The sequence below is a fragment of the Mastigoproctus giganteus genome, chromosome 3 (assembly GCF_048544385.1).
Source record: "Mastigoproctus giganteus isolate SK-2022 chromosome 3, ASM4854438v1, whole genome shotgun sequence".
NCBI classification, from domain to species: Eukaryota; Metazoa; Arthropoda; class Arachnida; order Uropygi; family Thelyphonidae; genus Mastigoproctus; species Mastigoproctus giganteus.
In genome coordinates, this window is record NC_143577.1 from 237910757 (window position 1) to 237933288 (window position 22532).

The 22532-nt window shown below is 39.8% G+C and overlaps 1 protein-coding gene across 1 annotated transcript in view; it reads right to left on the bottom strand.

Annotated features, from left to right (window-relative positions):
* Positions 1-21880, bottom strand: part of LOC150088917 (FYVE, RhoGEF and PH domain-containing protein 2-like) — a 227575-nt gene extending 205695 nt beyond the window's left edge. The window contains exon 1 of the mRNA XM_090369723.1: positions 21772-21880. The gene's annotated coding sequence lies outside the window, so the exon portion shown is untranslated. The remainder of the gene's footprint in view (positions 1-21771) is intronic.
* Between the last annotated feature and the right edge of the window lie 652 nt (positions 21881-22532).

Below are 22532 nucleotides of genomic sequence, written 5' to 3' on the forward strand. Positions count from 1 at the left end.
TAAGTGCTGCTTACAGGAGCATTGATAACCAGCTTGGGGCCCCGGGGTAAACAGCCCGAACAGATGAAAGTCAGAATGCGTACAGTCAGGTTGTGTGTGAGATTCTAAAGGCCATAATGTGCCAAGATCAGAACCGTGTGGTAGATGAAAATGCGTATTCGTAACACTAATCGTCATCATGCATTGAAGGCAGTGTAGTTCGCTTGAAAGGTATGTTCGGCCTTGATTGAACTCATTACATCGAAAACAGATTTGTTACTTAGACACGTGACTATACACGCCTTGCAGTTGTTAAGGATTTTTTTCTTTTGGACTTCGTTCCTTGTCATGCAAAAAATCGACTTAAGTGCACGCAGTTCGTCTCTTTCAAGTAGGGCAGCCTTATGTGAACGAGAAAAGAAACGTTACCAATGTGTCTTTATGCAGGCTAAATTTCACTTGTTGGGGAAGGTGCGATGTCTATCGCAAAATCATCGCTACCTTACTTTACAAACAGCCCCCGTAGTGATATATCAAAGACCAGTGTGCGAATTGGTAAAAACATATTAAGCGAATAAAATGTCGATTGCAGAACAGACAAGAACTTCTGCTGGAAATCCTTTTAAAGTGGAACGTTTTAAACGAGAAAAGGGGGGAAAAAACCGAGTTTATGGTACCTTCTTCGTGACCAGATTATTCCATTATGGTAAATTGCGTATACAGAAAACTAGCCAAACATGGAGGGTCTGGATATTCCGTGTTACACTTATTACAGAGAAATGAAAATTGTCTGCGGGAAGACTGGAGCTTAAATATCTTTCCTTGCCTTCATTTTGCGACCTCTCTGGAATCCAATTTATCCCACTCTTCACTGCCAGGATTGAGGATATTGAATCGGGCTTCATTTCTTTCATTCATTTATGCGCCCACACCAGGTGAACTGTATCGATACGCTTAACCGTATGTATTAGGACTGCAGTGGAGGGACCAGTAACTGAGATAGGTCCGTAGAGTGACGGAAAATCTCCTTAGGCATCGGCAGATAACAAAGAGTCACTAATTACTATCGCTAGGTGGGCAGGAAACAACAAGAGAATCCCGGAAGCCTTCCCTGGAATTGGTCTCAAAGGGGAGAGAAACGCATAGAGGAACAAGAAACGACGTTATTCACCGTTGGCACAGCGTGTCTGCTGCGGGCTGCAAGTCCGATAAGCCATTTAGCGGACAGAAATCCTGATCTGACAGCGTGCGAAACGGCAAAGGATAAAAGAGGTCGTACCGTTCTAATAACTTGGGCTAGACCTTAGCTGACACGCTTCAATTACATTGAACTATTTGATTAGATGATTCTAACTAGATGTGCCAACAGAGGGCGCTAATTACTCAAATTGGGCAACTGTAGGAAATGAAATAGACGGTGAATGCTTTCATGTTATTTTGATTAAATTTGAAATGAAGTGATACTACGAGGCTTTTTTTTTTTTTTTTTTGGTGATTACGTCATTCGCAGTCGAGCTAGTTTACTTTTGACATAATCGTACGAACAAATTGATTGATAATAAAGCGTCTTATGATGACTCCCTGTTCGAAACTGCTAAGCTTAAAGTCCTCGACTCATCAGCTGTATTTCGTTACTATCGTAACGATTATTACAGCATATATTCGAGTACAGAATATATTCTGTATTCGGATGATAACATTCGAATGAAATTATCAAATGTTAGCATTAGTATCAGGATTAGTAGAGGAATATGGTGCAAGAAAGCAAGCTCATAGCTTTACAGCATCAGCCATTTGCTCCATTTATTTAAGCTCAACTTCCACAACGACAGATGGAAGTTTGTTCCAACAATCAACAATCTAGGCAAAAGACAAACTTCCGCACATCTATTCTACAACGGTCTTTCCTCAATTTGAACCTATGCCTCCCTCAGGTTCGTAATCTGAACAAGTGGAAGGATTCCATCAGAATTCAGCGTGCTCAACCCATTCAAAGCCTTATACACCTCAATCAGATCACCTCGCAGGTTCCATAGTCTCCAGACGCGGCAATTTGCAGAACTTAGGCATTTCTTGGTAAGAGCACCCCTTTGTTCCCCCCCCCCCTCACTAATCGTGTTGCCCTTCTCTGTACTCGTTCTAGCAATTCTACATCCTTCTAAAAGCAACTCTACATCCTTCGACGCCTTGAGTATGCAATACTCAATGCGTGGCCTGACCAATTCCCATATACAAAGGGATAATCACCTCTTTATCCCTGCTAGCAAAATTCCTGTATATCATTGACGAGACCACATGAGCTGCTCTGGTAGCCTATCTGTAATGTTCAGAAAACTTCAATCTGACTGCACAATTACTCCCAGGTCTTTTTCATTTTCTACCACCTTAAGTGTAGTACCACACAGTTGGTACATTTCTCTGGGGTTACTTCTACCCATATGCAGTACTTTGCATTTGTCAATGTTAAACTTCAGTTGTCATTTCTCAGCTCATCTGTCCAAATTTTCTAGATCCTGCTGCAGTAGCACACTGCCATTACTGTCATTAACAATTCTGCCAACCTTTGTATCATCTGCAAACCTCGACATTAAGCCTGATATACCTTCATCAATATCATTGATAAATATAACTGGGGAACTCCACTAATAACATTAGTCCACGAAGAGCAGAGTCCATTGATTACCATTCTCAGTCTTCTCCCACTCAACCATGCTTTTATCCATTGTAGTAACTTGCCGTTCTTCTGTGACTACATCATAGTATCCAGTCAAATTGGTTAAACAAGATTTCCCCTTAAGAAACTCAGGTCACTGCTGTGTCTGAATTATTGCTGCAGTCTTGTCTAGATGATCCTGCAATGCATCTTTAACCAGTGACTCCATTAATTTCCCTGGAACAGAAATTAAACAAACAGGTCTGTAATTACTCGTGTCACCCTTTGTGAATTGGGGATACATTTGCACATTTCTAGTCTGTGGAGACCTCGCCTGAGTCCAAGGATGCTCTCATAATTATGACTAAGGGTTTGCTTACTTCCTTTGTTATAATCCGAATGATATAATCGAATAAATCATTTGAATGATATGACTGTAATCGAGATAATGAAATGATTTTCTATAATCGAAATAATCCATTACAACCTCTTGATTCTGCCCATAGTTCATTTTTCTCAAACTCAAGGGTGTCCGGATACTTTTGGCAATATTATGGGTATTGTGTGTACCCATACGTCATATTGTTTGGTAAACTACGTTCTTCGTTAGACTGGAAATATTCTCTTGGTCGACAACTCGTCAACAAACATCTCGAGCATTATTATTAAAAAAAAAAAAAAAAAAAAAATGGCGGAACAGGACGGTTTTGTTTTGGTTTGAAATGGGCGATTAGCGGGGAAAGAATATCAGTTCTTTTTTTTTTTTTTTTTTTTAAGCAGACGTCTTTCCAAACTTCAAATTACAACCCGCTTTCCAAAAGATATCCACTCGACGGTAATTTACAAACGATAGCAATCACCATAGCAACTATATCGTCTTAGGTATACGGCGATCTATATACCTAAGACGCGAAAACAAAGGAGCGCAGAGCGGGGAAATATGAAAGAGCTTCTTTGCAAAATAGCTGCACAAACACAATCATTTTCGCAGGACCGTGCTGGAAATGCTCTTGGGAACGCGGGATGAAAAATATATAGAATCACGTGATCGGCGGTAGTGTACGAGAGTAACTTACCCGCGCTCACCAACATTCGATCGAATTTAGATAATGCGTTTTGTACGTAAAAATTGAAGAAATTGAAGGGGGTTTGTAATGCAATATACACGTGTCTGCGCAAAGGCTAATTCTACAAGATGTGTGCAGCTAACCCTGGTGAATTTAGCCTATTCCGCTGCGCTTTTCTATAATACTGTAGTTATTATAGTAGTAATACGTTCATTTATACTACGCTACAAAAATGGGAAAATCAACAGGAAGGAAGAAAAGATAACAAGCCGAAGGCTCTTATGGATATTCCCTGAGAAACAGCTGTCATAAACTTTGAAGAGAGAAACTGAGAATATCTGACCCCATCAAACAAAAGGGCGCATGTGCAGTGCAGTGACCTGCGTATTTTTTTTATATTTTGCATTTGCAAATCGGGACTATCCTCCTCAAGCTGGGACTGGTTACCCCTAGTTCCAATACTTTTGCTAAGATAGTGTAGGTTGCACTACCTTAACAAATTATAGTCACTGTATGATAATACTGTCCTAGCACGTATAAACATGAAATATTCTGACTGTATTTTAAGGGCCATTAAATATTTTTTTATATTTTTCTTTTAAGATGTAAGATTAATTACTCCTATTTACTTATATATATATATATATATATATATATATATATATATATATATATATATATATATACACTGTCCATTCAAAACAATATGACCATTCCATTGTGTTTTAGCAATGGGCCATTTCTCCCTGACTGGTCGCACACCGATAAATTTGAAAAAAGGGATGATTGCCAGCTGAATCATTGAAGTACTGTATTACGGAAACTGCGAATCTTCTGGACTGTTCGCGAAGTGCTGTATTTAAGGTGTTCCAAGTGTGGACGGAGTGGTGGATAGAGCAAGCCTCATCGATGGTCGTGGTGAACATAAGCTGTCCTGCCTTGTGCGAGCTAGTAGACGGAAACAGTGGAACGGCTGACTATGGACTTTAACCAGGTGACGACAGCGGTGTTTCTAAGACCACGATCCACGCCCGTTCAAGGTACCTATTGCCAACGACCCCCAAAGTTTGCATCTGAAGTATCATTGGACCAGTGACGACCGGAAAAAAGTTGACTTTTCCGATGAATCCCGTTTCTTGCTATGTCATGTGGACGGTAGATGGAGAGTACATCGAAACTGTGGATAGGAATCACTCCGATGTCCTGGTCCAACAGAAACAGACTGCTGGTGGCAGTGTGTTGGTATTGGGGATGTTTTCCTAGAAATCTCTTGGAGCGCTCATACTCCTAGACTGCACTCTGAATGCTAAAAACTACCTATCCAGTGGCTGATCAGGCACTCCTTCATGGCGACTGTCTTCCCGGATGGCACAGGTGTGTTCCAGTAGGATAATTTGCTCTGCCACGTTGCTGGTATTGTTCGAGAGTTGTTCATTGAACAACTGACGCTACCTTGTCCGCCGAATCCTCAGGATATGAATTCCATAGAACATCTATGGGATTACATGGATCGACAGATCCAGTGTTTGGAGCTTCCATATGTTTTGACTGGACGGTGTATTTTTATTTATGGCTATATTATATTTAGAACAGTATATACAAAGTTCGATCCATAAATAATGGTTCATTGGGCATAAAAGTATAAAGACAACATACAGAGCGTGGGAATTTGTCATTTATTAAACAAACACTGAGAAGCACGCATACATTATTCTACATATCCATCCTGTTTATCAATTCATTTTTATCACCGTTCTTTTCAACTCACATATGCACTGTGGTAAATGGATGGACCATGCTGTTGAAGCCAACTGGTCATTGTCTTTTTAAGCTCCTCATCAGCCAACTGTTTTCCGTGAAGATCTCTGCATATATCCAAATAGAAGAAAATCAGATGAAGCCATGTCCGCACTAAATGAAGGATGACGCAAAATTCGCCAACGTACTTCTGCAATTTTCATCTGAGTCATATGTTTGGCCCATTATCATGGTGTATTGTGATTTGCTGCCTCTGTTAGAGCCTTCCTTTTTTTTTTTTTATAGCCCTATTAAGCTTATCAAGTGTTTGGCAATATCTTCTTATATTTATAGAAGTACCCAAGTACACGTGCTTTGGGTGACCGGGTTCAGGCCCATGACCGCTAAATTCGGTGCTGTTTCTTGTATTCTCTCTGTCTTGTGAATTCCTCTGATTGTGGTCGTCCCGCAGTATAAACAGAATTTATTTATTCATTATCTTTTGTGATGATCTGAAAATCCGAGTTTTCTGATGGATTTGTAATTTGAATAAAGGTCATAATTTAGAATAAGGGTGAATATCTTGTTAACAACTTTTGCACTCATTTGTAGCATATTTTTCTATAATCTAATTTATCTAAAATGGTTAATACACTTCTCTCTGAAAACTCTAGTACTTGCATCATATGGTTATTGCCCTGTCTTTTTGAATAATTTCATCCAAAATCTTTGATCTCTTGCTCCTTGGCTGATTACAAATATCAGTGACTTCTCCTCCTCCTTTAAAACACGCAAGCCATCTACGAACATTGCTTTTTCAATAGTGTCTTGTTGGTATACTTTCCCCAGGTTTTCACGAGTCCGGCCAGCTGAGTTTTTTCCTGACTTGAAAAAATCCAATCACCAGAAACTCCAATCACCAGTTGGTGAAAACGGACATCAGTTTGACTGTAATAACTTCAGAGTTCTAATAGACAGAAAGTTTTATTTTAGCATGTTTATGTCTTAATAATATAAACTTCATGATGCTTACTCAATTACCTTTGTCTCTCAAGAGCCATTACTTATTGATCGACCCTTGAATCCTAATAATCAAATAAAAGCTCCAAAAGATTGTTTGCTTTATAAGGTACTGCGAAATAAAGAATCAAATCAAAATCATGTGTAAAAATACGATTTTTAAAGTCTTCCAAACGCTGAATATCACGTGACTTAATGACGTCACGAATGCTTTTGTTAAAATAAATTCTTAATGGAATTCCATATTCTAATGGGATCAGAAAATGACATTCCACAGAAGACCTGCGGTTATTACCCTACTCTTCCTTTTCATTTGTCATTTCCTTCCCCATACACTCTCACCCATGCTGAAAATTAAAAAAAAAAAAAAAAAACCGAAAATAATTACTGGCAGGTTGATAATCCATTTGGACACATTCCTCTGATTCCAGGCAACGCGCCAAAACTCACACGAATCATTTTTCACTGTTTTATGTCAAACAAAATTTTTCTATGGTGGCTCCCTCTTTTCTCGAATTTCGTCTGGAATTCTAACGATAAAAATCAATTGAAACACCACTATAGATTAAACATGAGAAAGCAGACGACGTAGCGCATTTCTTTCTTTCCTCATCGTCTGCTGGTCTCTGTGTGCAGTTGGTATATGGAAGTAAACATTGGTGTCGGATAACTTGTGATAATTGACTTTATCGAAATAGTTTTCGATTTCTCTGAAAATCCATGGCATAAACAATGGCATATGCCTCCTCTCTCTCTCTCTCTCTCTCTGCTCGAAAAAAAAAAAAATCAAAACTTTTCAGTGATATTTGATGTATTCGACATGTTTTTATTCCCCTTTTCCCCCCTTCCTCTAACTGGAGTGACTCCATCATAGGCAATCTAAAATTTACTACTACAGTGTCCATTAAAAATGAAATTCTATAAATACAGGATGTTCACAATTAAAGTTCTAGTCCTCTGAAGTCTCAATGTACTTAAGGAAAGGTTAAAAAATCATAAAGGCAACGTAGAGCTAAATCACAAATCTCTAATCAGTTAACTTTAATCAAATTAAATCTAAATGAAGAGATCAAAGGCCAAAGAGAATTTAAGTCTATTATCGAGTGCCATCTTGAGATGTAATAGTAGCAGGGTGTTATGAGCATCAGCGACTAAGGCCATATTGTTCCGGGTATATTGTCTGTAAACTGTGTGTTTTGAGATATATTTTCTGTTTTGCTGGAGAAAAACCCTAGTTTCCGGGAGGAAAAAACCATGCTACCCTCTCCTGAGACCGTCTAACTCAGCCACGTTGGAAAAAGCCCATAAAAATTCCTCACGTCATCGACCGGATTCGAACTCGAACTCGGGTCTTCCACCTGGTGTGGGGATGACGGCAATCCTATCAACTGTGTTACTCATCTTGAGACAAACATTGAAAGATATAAAGTTGGTAAGAGTACGAGTACTGTTTTCAAGAGGGAATTTACCTTTCAAGAGCCTCCCGACTGGTGAAATACAGTGGTTTCAGGGATCCTCGCCAAAGAATTAACGATAATCCTCGAGACTATAGTTGCTCAGAAAAGATTTGTTGCCTTTATAAATACAGGCAAAAGGAGTTCCTTAAATTTTAGGGTAATCATCTTTAAACGAATATACATTTCAATGCTGTGCTCGTTCAACTCATTTTTCCTCACCAGTGGAAGACTTACCATGAAGCCCATCCAAACTTCCGAAAGCGAACAAGTGAAAAGCGCTTCAGACAATCCAATTTGTCATGCCTTCGGGAGGATTCACTTTCCTGCGTGCACAAAGCATATACGTCCAGATGCTCCTTCCCAAATTGACTTCTCACTACCATACAGGTTAACTGTTACCAATCTTCTGATCACAGCATCCTCTTAACATTTGAGGGAAAAGAACTTTCTGTCAGTTCGACCACCTTCTATCCTACCATTGCTTGAAGACCACGTCTACATTGGTGGAGATTCAGATTTACTGTACTTCTCATCCCTCCTCTCTGAATTTAGTTAGGTAAATATTACTGGACTGCCCTTCGTGACAATAATGAAGTGTAGCTGAATACATATCTGTAGGGGTCTACGAGGAGAGGGAGGATTTCTCTCTGGCTTCTTGTTTGCTGACATGATTTTCCCATTCGTAACTCAAAGACTAGATATACTAAAATTTGGAAACATAATTTTTGATATGAAAGCAGCAAAGTGAGAATGCATTGTCTGCTTTCTCAAGAAAGACCCAGTATCCATTTCTCCCGTGCTCGGGAAAGCCTTGGTTTCTGCTATACTCATTCACTCAAATTTAGGGAATATCTTCCACACCAAGCTGAGATCCAACCATCATATTTACCAACTCCTCATTCGTGCTGTATTCCTTAAGTGGAGAGAAAAACACCATCTACATTATGTCACTGATAAGGAACAACAAGGAAATATGCGAAGACTTCTCCCTCATCCCTAACCCTACTACGTTATGCTGCTGAGATTTGGGCATCGGCAGCACTGACGACAACAACGCAGATTTATGGCTCCTTAATGAACAATCCACAAACATAGGTTTTTGCTCTAGGTCCATACTACAGTGGTAACCCCTGGCCCTAGGCACCTTAGGTTTTTTTCTCTTATAGAGGAAAAACGATTCGTCATTATGGCAAAGATGTTGATTGACCTCATCACATCCACCCTCGTTCTAGAATCTTTCTGTCTGTTTGGAGGATTCCACTCTCTTGGTTCAGAGATGCCCTAACAACCTGATCTCTCTTCAATCTCGCCTTCCCTTATCAAATCACTTTCTCCAGTATCAGAAGCGCGAATTAGCCCAGTAAATTGATGGCAAAATTGATGACTTTACGAAATTTGCTACTAATCGCCCAAACAGAAAGTACGTTCTCAGGCTCATGGATCTCCATGCTAATCATTCAACTAGCCACACATACCAGCTGCACCCACTCCCACGACGATTGCCTGAACGCAATTAGGATTTAGTGATCCACGGTCTCATAATGGATCACAAGGTCCTGATCCAATTATCAAAGTTATAATTTTGTTTGTAATTTTTAATCACTCTCAATTTAACTGTTATATTTCGACTATGAAAAGGATTATACTTCTATTGTAATAAATCATAATCATGAGATTATGACCACCCAAAACTGGGGGTCTGCTTCTGCAAAACTCAGTAGGGATTATGAGCTTATCGCATACAAGGTGGCCCCGGGTGCCAAGCGTTTCCGTGGCCAAGCGATTCTTGCGTGTGTATAAAGCGATTTTCCTCCAAGTGACAGAGTTTTCCTTGTTTTTCTCTTAGAATTAAAATTTTCTGTTAAGTAGCTCTACTTACTTAAAAACACTAAGAAGAGAGCCCAGAAGAAGGCAAGTACCTTTTTCTTTAATTTAGCTAGCCGTACTAACTTACTAACTCTACGCTTGGCCACCAAGCGGCACTGCTCCTGCCTCCCCGTGGCGGGGCCGGTAACCTGGGTGGTAAAGGCAAACCCCCAGGGCAAAAAGGAGCGATCATGGATAAAAATCATTATCCAAACTTAGAGCCTTTGAGCTCAAGAGCGGAAGATTCTAAACCTGACCATGACTCAAGTCAACCTAAAAGACTGCGAAGAGAAGCAGAATGTCATGACGATTGCCCAAACTTCCTGGTGATCCATTCCCTATCTGCCCAACCTGTGGGTAAGTTGTCACCATTCTTAATTCAGAAAATCTTGGAGTCAATTGCTGGATCACCAAAAATGGTTAAAAGACTGCAATCCGGAGACCTTCTGATTGAAACAGCCACCTCTAAACATTCTGAGCGGCTGTTAAAAACAACAACATTTGGTGGGTTGACAGTAGAAATTACTCCCCACAAAACTCTAAATTTATCAAAAGGTGTCATCAGCGAGTGGGACCTAATTACAGTCTCCGAAGAAGAACTACTCCAAGAACTCAGCAGTCAGAAAGTAGTAAATGTAAAACGGATCATGACGAAAAAAGATGGAAATCTTACTCCAACAAGATCCATCATTCTGACATTTAGCACTCCAGACTTACCATCCTCTATTAAAGCTGGTTATTTAAACTGCCGGATTCGACCATACATCCCGAATCCTGTTCGTTGCTTTAAATGTCAGAAATACGGCCATTCCCAGCAGGCTTGTCGCGGGGAAGCCACATGTCCCATCTGTGGCTCTAAAGATCACACCCAAGCGGATTGTTCAGTCAAAACTCCTGTTTGTCCAAATTGCAAAGGAAGCCATCCAGCCTTTTCCAAAACTTGTGAGCTATGGATAACAGGAAAGAAAATACAAAAATACAAAATTGAAAATAAAGTCACGTTTCCTGAGGCACGTAGACAAGTTATGTCGACCATGCCTAGTGGTCGTTCTTATGCAGCTCGAACTAGAAACTTTGTTTCTACTGCAGCTCAAACGGATGTATCAGTTCCGCCTAATACCTCTCTAGCGAATTGGCTTAAAGTTACACTTTCAACCTCTAAAAAAGATAATCCTCCGAAAAAAACTAGCGAAGCCACAAATACTCCAATCAGTATTCCTACTCATACCCCATTAGTCTCAGTTGAAAAAGAACAATTAAAATCTCACTCAGTCTCAAAAAAAATGGAATCGCCTACCAATAATATGGATGTAGATGAGCTGCTAAGTAACGAGGAGCCCATTCTAGAACTCCATGCAGATGACACCATGGATATTGGACGCCCCACATTCCCAAAAAAAGACCGGAAGAAATGTCCCACGAACAAAAAACAGTCAGACGAATCATCCTCAGCTAAATCTAAATAATGTATAACATCATACAATGGAACTGCAGAGGACTAAGTAGTCATTCTGATGACTTAAGGGATTTACTAGCTCAATTCAATCCCATAGGTGTATGCCTACAGGAAACTTTCTTGTCACCCCAAATTTCACCAAAATTTTCAAATTATGTGATGTACAGACGAGATAGGAGTTCAAACTCTCCTGCTCGTGGCGGAGTAGCTATTCTTGTTAACTCCGACATTCCATCCAGGCCGATCCAATTGAGAACCACTTTAGAAGTTGTCGCAGCTCGTATTGCAGTTGGTATTTCAGTTACCCTTGTTTCCATCTATATTTCACCATCTCTACCATTTCCGCATTCAGAACTTGACAGCCTGATTTCACAACTCCCAACTCCAATTTGTCTCTTTGGTGACTTTAATGGACATCATCCATTGTGGGGGTCTACTACAATGGATAGAAGAGGCAAATTGATGGAGGAATTCATGAACAATAATGATCTTAATTTATTAAATTCTGGATCTCCTACTTACATACACCTAGCAACAGGATCTGTTTCTGCAATAGACTTGTCAATTTGTTCACCATCTATCTTTCCAATCATGACATGGTCAGTTTTAGCCGATCCCTTTAACAGTGATCACTTTCCAATTATTTGCTCACTACAAACAAGAGTAACTCCGAATCCTGTTCAACGATCCAACTGGCAGTTTAAAAAGGCAAACTGGGGAGGGTATTCTGCAAAAATACTCTTAGACAGATGTTATGTTCAAAGGCAACATATTGATGAAGTAAATACTTATATAATCAATCAGATTCTCACTGCAGCTAATGGTTCCATTCCAAAATCCACGCTTTATCACAAACACAGAAATAACTGGTGGAATACAGAGTGTTCAATTGCCAAACAGGAAAAAAACCGTGCTTGGAATAATTTCCGCAAGTATCCCACCACTAGTAACCTAATTGCTTATAAAAAACTCAAAGCGAAAGCTAGACAAGTTAGGCGGAAAGCGAAACGGGATTCTTGGATTGCTTTTGCCTCAACCATTACCAAAGACACGGATACACGAGTCATCTGGAAAAGAATACAGGCATTAAATGGCAAATTTACTCGGCTGCCCTCTCCGATACTTCATTGGAGAGGGAAAGACATTTCTACTCCTGAAGAAGTTGCAAATGCATTAGCAGAATCATTTGCAAAAATATCAGCTTCTGCCACCTATGCGCCCACCTTCCAGAACATCAAAGCAGGTGCGGAACGATATAAAATCAACTTCTTCACGCGCCGCTCACTGCCGTACAACCAACCGTTTACATTAATAGAACTTCAAGAATCATTAAACAGATCTTCCAATAGCGCTGCAGGTCCAGATGGAGTTCATTACATTATGCTAAAGCATTTACTTGATGAAGACTTGAGAACTCTATTAATTTTTTATAATCGGATCTTCACCGAAAATGCCTATCCTTCTTCATGGCGCCATTCGTTCGTTATCGCCTTACCAAAACCAGGAAAAGATCCTTCCTGTGTTGAAAATTACAGGCCAATATCTCTTACGAGCTGCATGGGAAAAATTTTCGAAAGGATGGTTCATACTAGGCTCACCTACATCCTGGAGTCAGAGAATCTCCTTCCAGAACAACAATATGGCTTTCGGAAAAATAGATCAACACTGGACGTGCTTATCAAAGCCGAATCTCATATCCGCAATGCCTTTGTCATGAAACAACATCTAGTCATGGTCAATTTAGATCTTGAAAAGGCATTTGATACAACATGGCGTCATGGTATTATTAGAGACCTTTACCATCTGGGGCTTCGGGGCCATTTGCCGGAAACAATTCAAAATTTCCTGCAATTGCGCTCTTTTCAAGTCCGATACAAAAACGTCCTCTCTACATCTCACATACAGGAAGAGGGAGTTCCGCAGGGATCAATACTCAGTCCAACACTGTTTTCAATCCGAGTTAGCACAATGACACGAGATATCCCAAAAACTGTTCAAACTTATATGTATGCAGATGATCTTACAATTTCCTGTCAATCTCAAAGTATGAATACCATTGAACGGCAGCTACAACTAGCCATAACCAAAATAGAGGCCTGGACTTCACGGAACGGTTACAGATTGTCAGAAAAGAAATGCACTGTCACTCACTTTTGCAAGAAGCGAGCTCTCCATCCGGAACCTGAACTACAAATAAACAATACTCCAATCCCAATTGTTAATACCGTTAAATTTCTTGGACTATTACTAGACCGCAAACTAAATTTCCAAGCTCACATCAGTTATTTGAGAACTTCTTGTTTAAAGCATTTAAATATACTTCGTTCGGTCTCATCTATGTCATGGGGAGCTGATCGCTGTACTTTGTTGCATCTTTATAGAAGTTTAATCCGTTCACGATTAGATTATGGTTGTCCAGTGTACGACTCTGCCAGGAGCACTACTTTAAAACGGCTAAATATGATCCACCACAGTGCTCTGAGGACTGCGCTGGGAGCTTTCAGGACTTCTCCTATCCAAAGTCTATATATTGAAGCGCATGATCCCCCATTACATCTGCGTAGAAAAACACTATTGCTTCGCTACGCTGCTAAGATCCAGAGTCTACCATCGCACCCAAGTTGGGAGTATCTCTATAATACTCATTGGGACGCCTTCTATGAGAGCAAACCAAATGAAAATAGACCCGCATCTATCAGGATAAAAGAGATTGTTCAGACTTGGAATATCAATTTAAATGAAATTTTCCAAGACACAACTACACCTGTTGCTCCTTGGACATATGTGTCTGTCTCTCAAGATACATACTTCCTCCAGTGGGGGAAAAATATACCTTCCTGCAATATCAGACAGTTACATTCAGCTCATGCTATGAACAACCATGCCTGTAAAATTTATACGGATGGTTCCAAAACTGAGAGTACGGTAGGTGCTGCTGCAGTTTTCCCTTTATGTACAATTTCAGCCACACTACCGCTTGCCTGCAGCGTCTTCACAGCCGAATTATATGCCATTAAGTTAGCGCTTAGTAAGATAATTGAGCTTTCCATCTCATCTGCCATAATTTACACAGATTCTCTTAGTGCTGTCTCTGCCATAAGGAAGAATTCCTCCATTTCTCACCCTACATTGCAACAGATTCATTCCCAGCTATTCGTTTGCAGTGTGTCCAATCAGTCAGTCAGATTTTGCTGGATCCCTGGCCACTCAGGCATTCCGGGAAATGAAAGTGCTGACTTTGCCGCTAAACATCCGGAAACCGCTCTCTCACAACATCCTCAGGTTCCTTTCTCTGATTTTAAGTCTGTCATACGCAAAGCCTGCTACAATAAATGGTCACAGACCTGGAAAAGTGACAAAAACAATAAACTATACCAAATAAAAGAAGACCCAAAGCTGTGGCTGTCTGGCTTCCGAAGAAACAGACGAGAGGAAGTAGTACTGGCAAGACTGAGAATTGGACACACTCACCATACTCATCTCTTCCTATTATTGGGAGAAAGTCCACCACAGTGCTCATCCTGTCAGACGCAACTTACAGTCCGTCATTTTCTGGTTGATTGTCCCTTGCATTCAACCATCCGGTCAAACACTTTTCAGTCTCTCTCTAAATTGAATATATCACCTGATTTATCTCGCATCTTAGGAAATGAAGCAAATATTGAAGAACTTTTATTATATCTAAAACATATTGGTTTGTACAGAAGTATATAATTTAATCTCTCTAGCAATACGTTTTTTGTAAATTAACGATTAGGAGACACAATTTGGCCGTAGTAGCCCTTGTGTCGTTAAACCGAACAACAACAACAACAACAGCATACAAGGCTCTGGAAGAAAGTTGATTTGCTTTACTTCATCTCCCTAATATATTTTGGAAATGCCAAACTAGAATCAGTTCGGAAGATATGGCTGACCACTCCATACTAGAATTTTCAAATAAAATTCTAATTTGCAATTTCTAATATCAGTAAAATTATTTAAAAATTTCGTGTTGACGTTTGTGGAACGAATCTATGCTATTTAAATTTCTAGTAGGAAAAAGGCTGAAGAACAGTTGTCTATTATATCAATTTGTTATTGATGGACAGCACTTTTGTAGATAATTTTGCAATAAAATCGGCGACACGAAGATGTTTCCTTCCTTCACAAGTATAAATAACTGACAACAGTACACAGAAGCCTCCCAAACATATTGTGTCTATAAATTGCCTGTATTTTGTGGTTGAAAAACCCGAGTTCCGGGAGAAGAACCATGCTATCCTCGCCTGAGACCAACTAACTCAGCCACCTTTTGAAAAAAGCCCGTAAAATTTCCTCCTCGTTGATGGGATTCGAACTCAGGTCTTTACCACCCAATGCGGAGAGGACAGTGATTAGTAACTGTTACCCATGAGGGCTCTTGTAAATCTGGTTCCTGTCATCATTAGCGTATGAGAAAACTTTGGATTCTTCAGATCACATCACATCATTCCATTGTCCAGTGTTTATGCCTTGTAGTCGGGCTTTTTTAAGGGTTCTACTCCTGATATCCACGTTATACTGTTTAACAGGATGTCCTTCCAGATGCTATCACTTCTTTCTGTCACCCAGGAACATCTTTTCTGTGGTGGAAACCATTGCTCCTTCGGTTACAGCAGGTTTATCTGTAAATATCAAAAACAGGTTAACCTTATAATCTAATTTCAGTGCTGCAAACAAACAACCGTAGAAGATATACGTGTCCAATCTTTTATATGTCCTAAATACCACAAGTGACACTAATTTTTGTCCAATGTCTGTATTTTCAGACGCCAGTAATATAGACGTAATTTAATAAACAAATCGACAATAGAATACACTGACGCCGCATAGCCTTATTCGCTTTGGCGAAAAAAACAAAACAAAACAGGACGATCAGCCAAAAATCAAAACGCTTAGTATTATCTGTAATCTGCATCAACCGTAAGTCACAAACATCAACTCCATCTGCCGGAACAAGCAACAGAGTGGACAAACTCAAAAAAAAAGTTTACAACCGAGCAGGATAGGCGTACAAACCAGATACAGTAATCGTATCTAAATTTATAATTCATTACTTCCAATTAAGTTTTCAATAACAAGCGGGCAGCTTAGAAAATGTCAGAGGGCGCTGCTTTTTCTTTTCGTTTGGTATTTTTTTATTTTTTTTCCCCACGCATTTCAATGTCAGGACTGTTGACAGCTAGCATAAGCATAAAGATGAAAGACTTCAGCATCTGGTCACAGCCTCCCTATATATCGTTTCCAAAGAAGCCGCATTGTTGAAAATATAAAAAGAAAAAAAAAAAAAAAACCATGAAAAGATGAATTGTGGAGGAGCTAATAATTGTTTTTTGTTCCGTTTCCACGCCATCTAGACAGATCGAAAATAAATGACTCGCTAGAAAGCTTTGGTGCCGGGTTTTTATGACTTTCTCAAAGGAGTAATGCATGTCAAATAACTCAAGTGAAATGCAGAAAACTAATATAATGTCTGCTACAATCGCCCGAAAGCTTTTTCTCTATTCCAGTTTGCTTCGATATATCCTCGATCTTGGAAATTGTGTGTGTGCGCGGGGGGGGGGGGTGTAAGAAGTGTGATGGTCTCCAGTTGCTAAAGTACGATATCTCAACATCATTTGCATTGTGTATCACTTGAAAAGAAGATAAGGCTGTGTGTTCATTTCCGTTGTCAGGACAACGGAAGATTCTAAACATAGTTCTCTGCTGCTTGCTTGATAGTCATTGCGCTGAAGAGATGCTCTCAAGGGTGCTATATTTAGTATGCCGACAAGGAACTGAATAGGACATTGAATGGAGATAAATATCTCAGGAAGACGCAGTTCAATGAGGGTGGGAAAGAGAGAGATGAAACGAGGAGCGTTTGTTTAGAATTGTGTATATATTCTGTCACAGTTCCTACAGTCGCTAGATGAGTGGCATCTTATCATCAGTCCTTATTTGAAGTTCATCTGCTGCTTTATTGCAGGACAGGTCATGGAGTTTTGTCAATAATATACAGAGATTTTGCTAGCAGGGATAAGGAGGTGATTATTCCTTTGTATAAAGCCATGGTTAGGCTGCATCTTCAATGCTGCATACAGGTCTGGAGGCCTCACTTTAGGAAAGATGTAGAACTCCTGGTACGGGTGGAAAGAAGAGTAAACCACACCGGTGAGGGGAACAAAAGGATGCTCTTACCTAGAAAGGCTTCAGTTCAAATTGCAGCGTCTCGAGACTAGGCACCTGCGGGGAGATCTAATTCAGGGGTTTAAAGCCTTGAGTGGATTCAGTAAGCTGGATGTTAATGGCGTTCTCCCACTTGCTGAGACTACGAACACGAGGTGATATAAATTCAAGTTGAGGAAGGATGGTTGCAGGATAGATGTGCGGAAGTTTGCCTTCAGCCAACGGTTGGTTGATTGTTGGAACAGGCATCCATCTATTGTAGTAGTAGAGGCATGTGATGCAAGAAAGCAAGCTTAGGTAGCATCAGCCAAAAAAAAAAAAAAAAAAAAACATTTCACACATCCATTCCCTCTAAACGTTTGTCTAGTTCCTCCTTGAATTTATTTAAGCTATCAACATCCACAACGACAGATGGAAGTTTGTTCCAGCAATCAACTACCCGCTGGCTAAAGGCAAATTTCCTCACATTTATTCTACATCTGTCTTTTCTTAATTTGAATTTATGCCCCCTTAAGTTCGTAATCTGAACAAGTGGAAGGATCCCATCAGAATTCAGCATGCTCAAACCATTCAAGGCCTTATACACCTCGATCAGATCACCTTGCAGGTGCCTAGTCTCCAGACACTGCAATTTGAAGAATTTAAGCCTATCTTGGTAAGAGGATCCTTTCTTTCCCCTCACCAATCTTGTTGCCCTCTCTGTACACGCTCAAGCAAATCTACATCCTTCCTAAAATGAGGCCTCCAGACCAGTATGCAGTACTTAAGGCATGGTCTGACCATTGCCTTATATCAAAGGGATAATCACCTCCTTTTCCCTACTAGAAAATTTCCTGTATATCATTGACAATACCCCATAACCTGCTCTGGCAGCCTGTCTGCATTGCTCAGAAAACTTCATATCTGATTGCACAATTACTCCCAGGTCTTTTTCATGTTCTACCGCCCTTTGTGTAGTACCACACAGTTTGTACGTTTTTCTGGAGTTACTTCTACTCATATGCAGTACTTTGCATTTGTCAATGTTAAACTTCAGTTGACAATCAATTTCATATAAAATTTCAATAAACATGAGTTTATTGAAACTTTAAATTAACTTACTTTAAATTAAAATAAACTTCAGTTGACAATAATGCCATTAAAGGACAACCAATATCTTGGTTTTCCTTTTCTTGTGGTGCTGGTCAGTTTGTCACATCCATGTGTTTGGTCAAGTTTTTTTTTTTTTTTTTTTTTTTATGAAAACCCCAAACACGAAAGGTATCAAAACCTATAGTACTTAGTACCGTGCATGGGTTGAAGGAGAAGTATGGGGGGAGGGGGATGCCGGAAACTTTGCTCTAGAGACTATACATGGGTTTCACCACTTCAAGCCTCCAATAAGCAAAGTGGTGGTATTTCACCGGTTGATGAAAGTCATCTACCACCTGAAAAGTATGATAATAGTGGGAGGGAGGGGAGGCTGAAGACTGGGAGGTAGAAGTAAGGGGTCGATAGAAGAAATGACCCCTGGTGTGGCATGCCTATGCCACACCAGAGGTAGGTTTGGGTGGCAGGTGGGGAAAGTGCCGAAAAGTTACCTCCCCCTGCCAGGAATAGGGATTGGAAGTAGTCTGGGCTAGGTGTCCAGCCTTGATTGCCGTATTGCTTAGGCAGCGATCAGCTGCTGTCCTGGTCTTTGTTCCAATATCTTGGTTGCCCTTTCCTTGTGGTGCTGGTCAGTTTGTCACATCCATGTGTTTGGTCAAGTATGATTGTCCTTTCCTTGGGATTAATTTCCTTTTGTCTCATCTCTGGTTTAAGTCAGGTGTGCATTGCCGGTTGTCACTAATTCTTGTGGTCAGTTGTGGTTGTTGAGTCAACTGTAGGGTTAAGAGGAAGCTGTGTGTGGTCGCTGTTTCTCTATGTGTTTCGAGGTCACAAACTAAATCATAATTTGTTTCGAGGTCACAAGCTTGCGGTTTTCCTGTTTGTCACAGAAGATGGTCACTTTATTGAGAGCTTAGGTTTTCTTGACTTTTGGGGTGATAAGATCTTAGGGTCCCAATTCATTCTTCCCCTAGTGTGGTTGTGTCATTTTGTTGTTTGCACTTTCTCCTATGTTGGTAATTCCTTTTGTTGTTATTTATCTCGCCACTTTCCTAGTTGGTTGTGGTAAAGTTTGTCGCTTGGCATGGTATGGCCACAAGTTCAAGTTCCATGAAATATGATAAATATTGTACTCTTTCCTAGAGCTTCTTAGTCGGTAATGAGGGACACAGGTGAGCTTTCCAATTTTTAAAGAGTTGTTATTATTGTAAACGTTTAGCAGAAACTGCAATTGAGAAAACAAAGGAAATCACTGGTGTGTCCAAAGAAATCATCACAAAAGTACACACGATGAATTGAAAACGAAAGGAGAATGCAGCTCTAAAAGAAAGAAATGTGGTAAAAAGTGGGTACTCCAAGAATTGAGACCGCAGGAATTTAAAGCGAATTTTGCGTCAGAATAAAAGGCACAGCAGATACTGAAAAATTCAATTTGAGTAAACAAAGACACATTTCCAACCGAACTATGCGGCAAAATTTAAGAATCTTGGAGTCGTGTGCCTATAAGAAAGCCACTTCTTTCTGCAAAAATCAAAAGATTCCAATACACACATTTTGTTGGTTAGTTGTTTTTTCACTCCGTGGCTGAGTTAGTCGGTCTCAGGCGTAGATATCAAAGTTTCTCCCCCCCCCCCCAGAAACGGGTTTTTCTTCCAGCAAACAAACAAATCGACCATAGAACATACGCAATTAACAGACATAAGACACAGCACGGCAGATGAATTTAATTATTCGGGTGGCTTAAATATAATATATTTTTTTTTTTTTTGGTTAGTTGTTGTGTGTTTAAGCGCATCAGCAACTTGGGTCATTTTGCGCCGTATATAATATGTCTGTAAATTGCGTGTGTTCTAGCCCTTGTGGGTAGAACAGTTGGTAGAATCTCCGTCCTCCCCTCACTGGGTGGAAAAGATCTGAGTTCGAGTCCCGTCAATGATGCCACGAATTTTTATGGGTCTCAGGCGAGAGTAGTATGGTTTCCCCTCCGGAAATTAGGGTATTTCATCCAGAAAACAGAAAATCGACCGCAGAATACACGCAATTTACAGACAGTATATACAGAGCAATGTGGCCTTAGTCGCTGATGCTCCTAAAACCCTGCTACAACAAAAACAGGGAGCGTTCTGGAGTCGATTTGCTGTTTGCTAGACGAAAAACCCGAGTTTCCGGGAGAAACCATGCTACCCTCACCTGAGACCGACTAACTCAGCCACGTTGTGAAAAAGGCCCATAAAAAATTCCTCACGTCATCGACGGGACTCGAACGTAGGTCTTTTACAAGCGGTGTGGGGAGGACGGCGCTTCTACCAACTGTGTGACCCATGAGGGCTAGTGAGTGCATTAAAAGGTACCATACAGTAATGAGACCGATTTAACTATGCGTCTTCTTCAGCCCTTTGTGGGTAGCACAGTTAATATAATCACAGTCCTCTCCACACCGAGTGGGAAAAACCTGAGTTCGAGTCCCGTCGATGACGAGAGGAATTTTTTTTGGGCATTTTTCACAACATGGCTGAGTTAGTCGGTCTCGACGAGGGCAGCATGGTTTTTATCTCCCAGAAACTGGAGTTTTTCATCCAGCAAAAAGAAAATCGACATCAGAACACGCTATTTACAGACCATTTACACGGAGCAATATGGCCCTAGTTGCTGATGATCCTAAAACACTATTACAATCCCACACTGGGTGGAAAAGAGATAAGTTCGAATAGCGGCAATGGTGCGAGGAAAATTTTGGGTCTTTTCGAAACGTGGCTAAGTTAGTCGATCTGAGGCGAGAGCAGCATGGTTTTTTCTACCTGTTTTTCGTTCAGTGAACAGCAAATCGACCACAAAACACACGCAATTTACAGATATTATAAACGGTGCAATGCGGCTTAAGTTGATGACGCGGCTAAAATCTTACAACAACAACAACCTCCTTCAGAAACACGTACTTGCATGTTTCAGCAATATTCAAGAAAAACTTGGATTAGTTTACTGATAGTTATTGGAGTGGAATGAAGTATTTTTTTTTCCCTCCCACTTTTAACTTTTCGTGTCATAAAACAGGGATAATTATAGGAATGGGAAAAAAAATCGAATTATTTGTCATTTGCGCTGACAAAGTGAAAAACAACGTAATATCGAAATTTATTTTTTGCAGAGATACAAAAACAAACAAAGTAGTAATAAAATTAGTGATCATTAGTGCTAAATTCAGTTTAAATTAGTGTCAAGAGAAGATTTCTTTCCCATTATAACTAATGCAATACTTACCGTGCTGCCTTACTTCTTATGTGTCAGATTATTTAATATAGTAACTCCCTCCCCGTAGTTCACTGCCCTGCGTTTGACATCCCTCTAATAAGCATTTGCCTCCTTTCGCTATCGCCACAGTTGCGGGTTACCCACGGGAACACCGTATGACTCACGACACAAAAGCGAACATCACCTGACGCGAAATCTGAAGTATCATGAAAGGGATATATTTAATATTTTTAATAAAAGATGGCGCTGTTTTATAGTTTTTAGTTCGGATTGTTGATGGTGTTACCATGACAACGCGACTCCCTTGTAAGGATATTGATCGTTTAACATGAATTCTTAATCTTCTTCATTTTCTCGAAATTCTTCAGTTTTTCAATCGAAGTTTAAGGATCATATTGCGATATCGAACATTTTAATGTTTTCGTTTTTTTTTATTTAAAACAAAGTTGGTATCAGCGCCATCTTTCATAAGAAAATCGAACTATATTGTTTGCTTATATACAAATAATTTTCCTAGTAAAATGATAGTTATTTTTCAATTTTGAGTAGATTTGATTTAATGAAACAAAAAAAGTTAATAAATTAAACGAAATAAAACTGAAATGAATGCATATTCCTTCTTGCAATTAAAAAATAAATACAAAATTAAAAAATAACTAAAATATTTTTATGTCAAGTGAACTGTTTATTTTATAAATATTAGTGTTATATTTTATAATTATTTGTTACATAGTTATTTGTTTTAAAATTAGGCATTGAAAAGACAATAT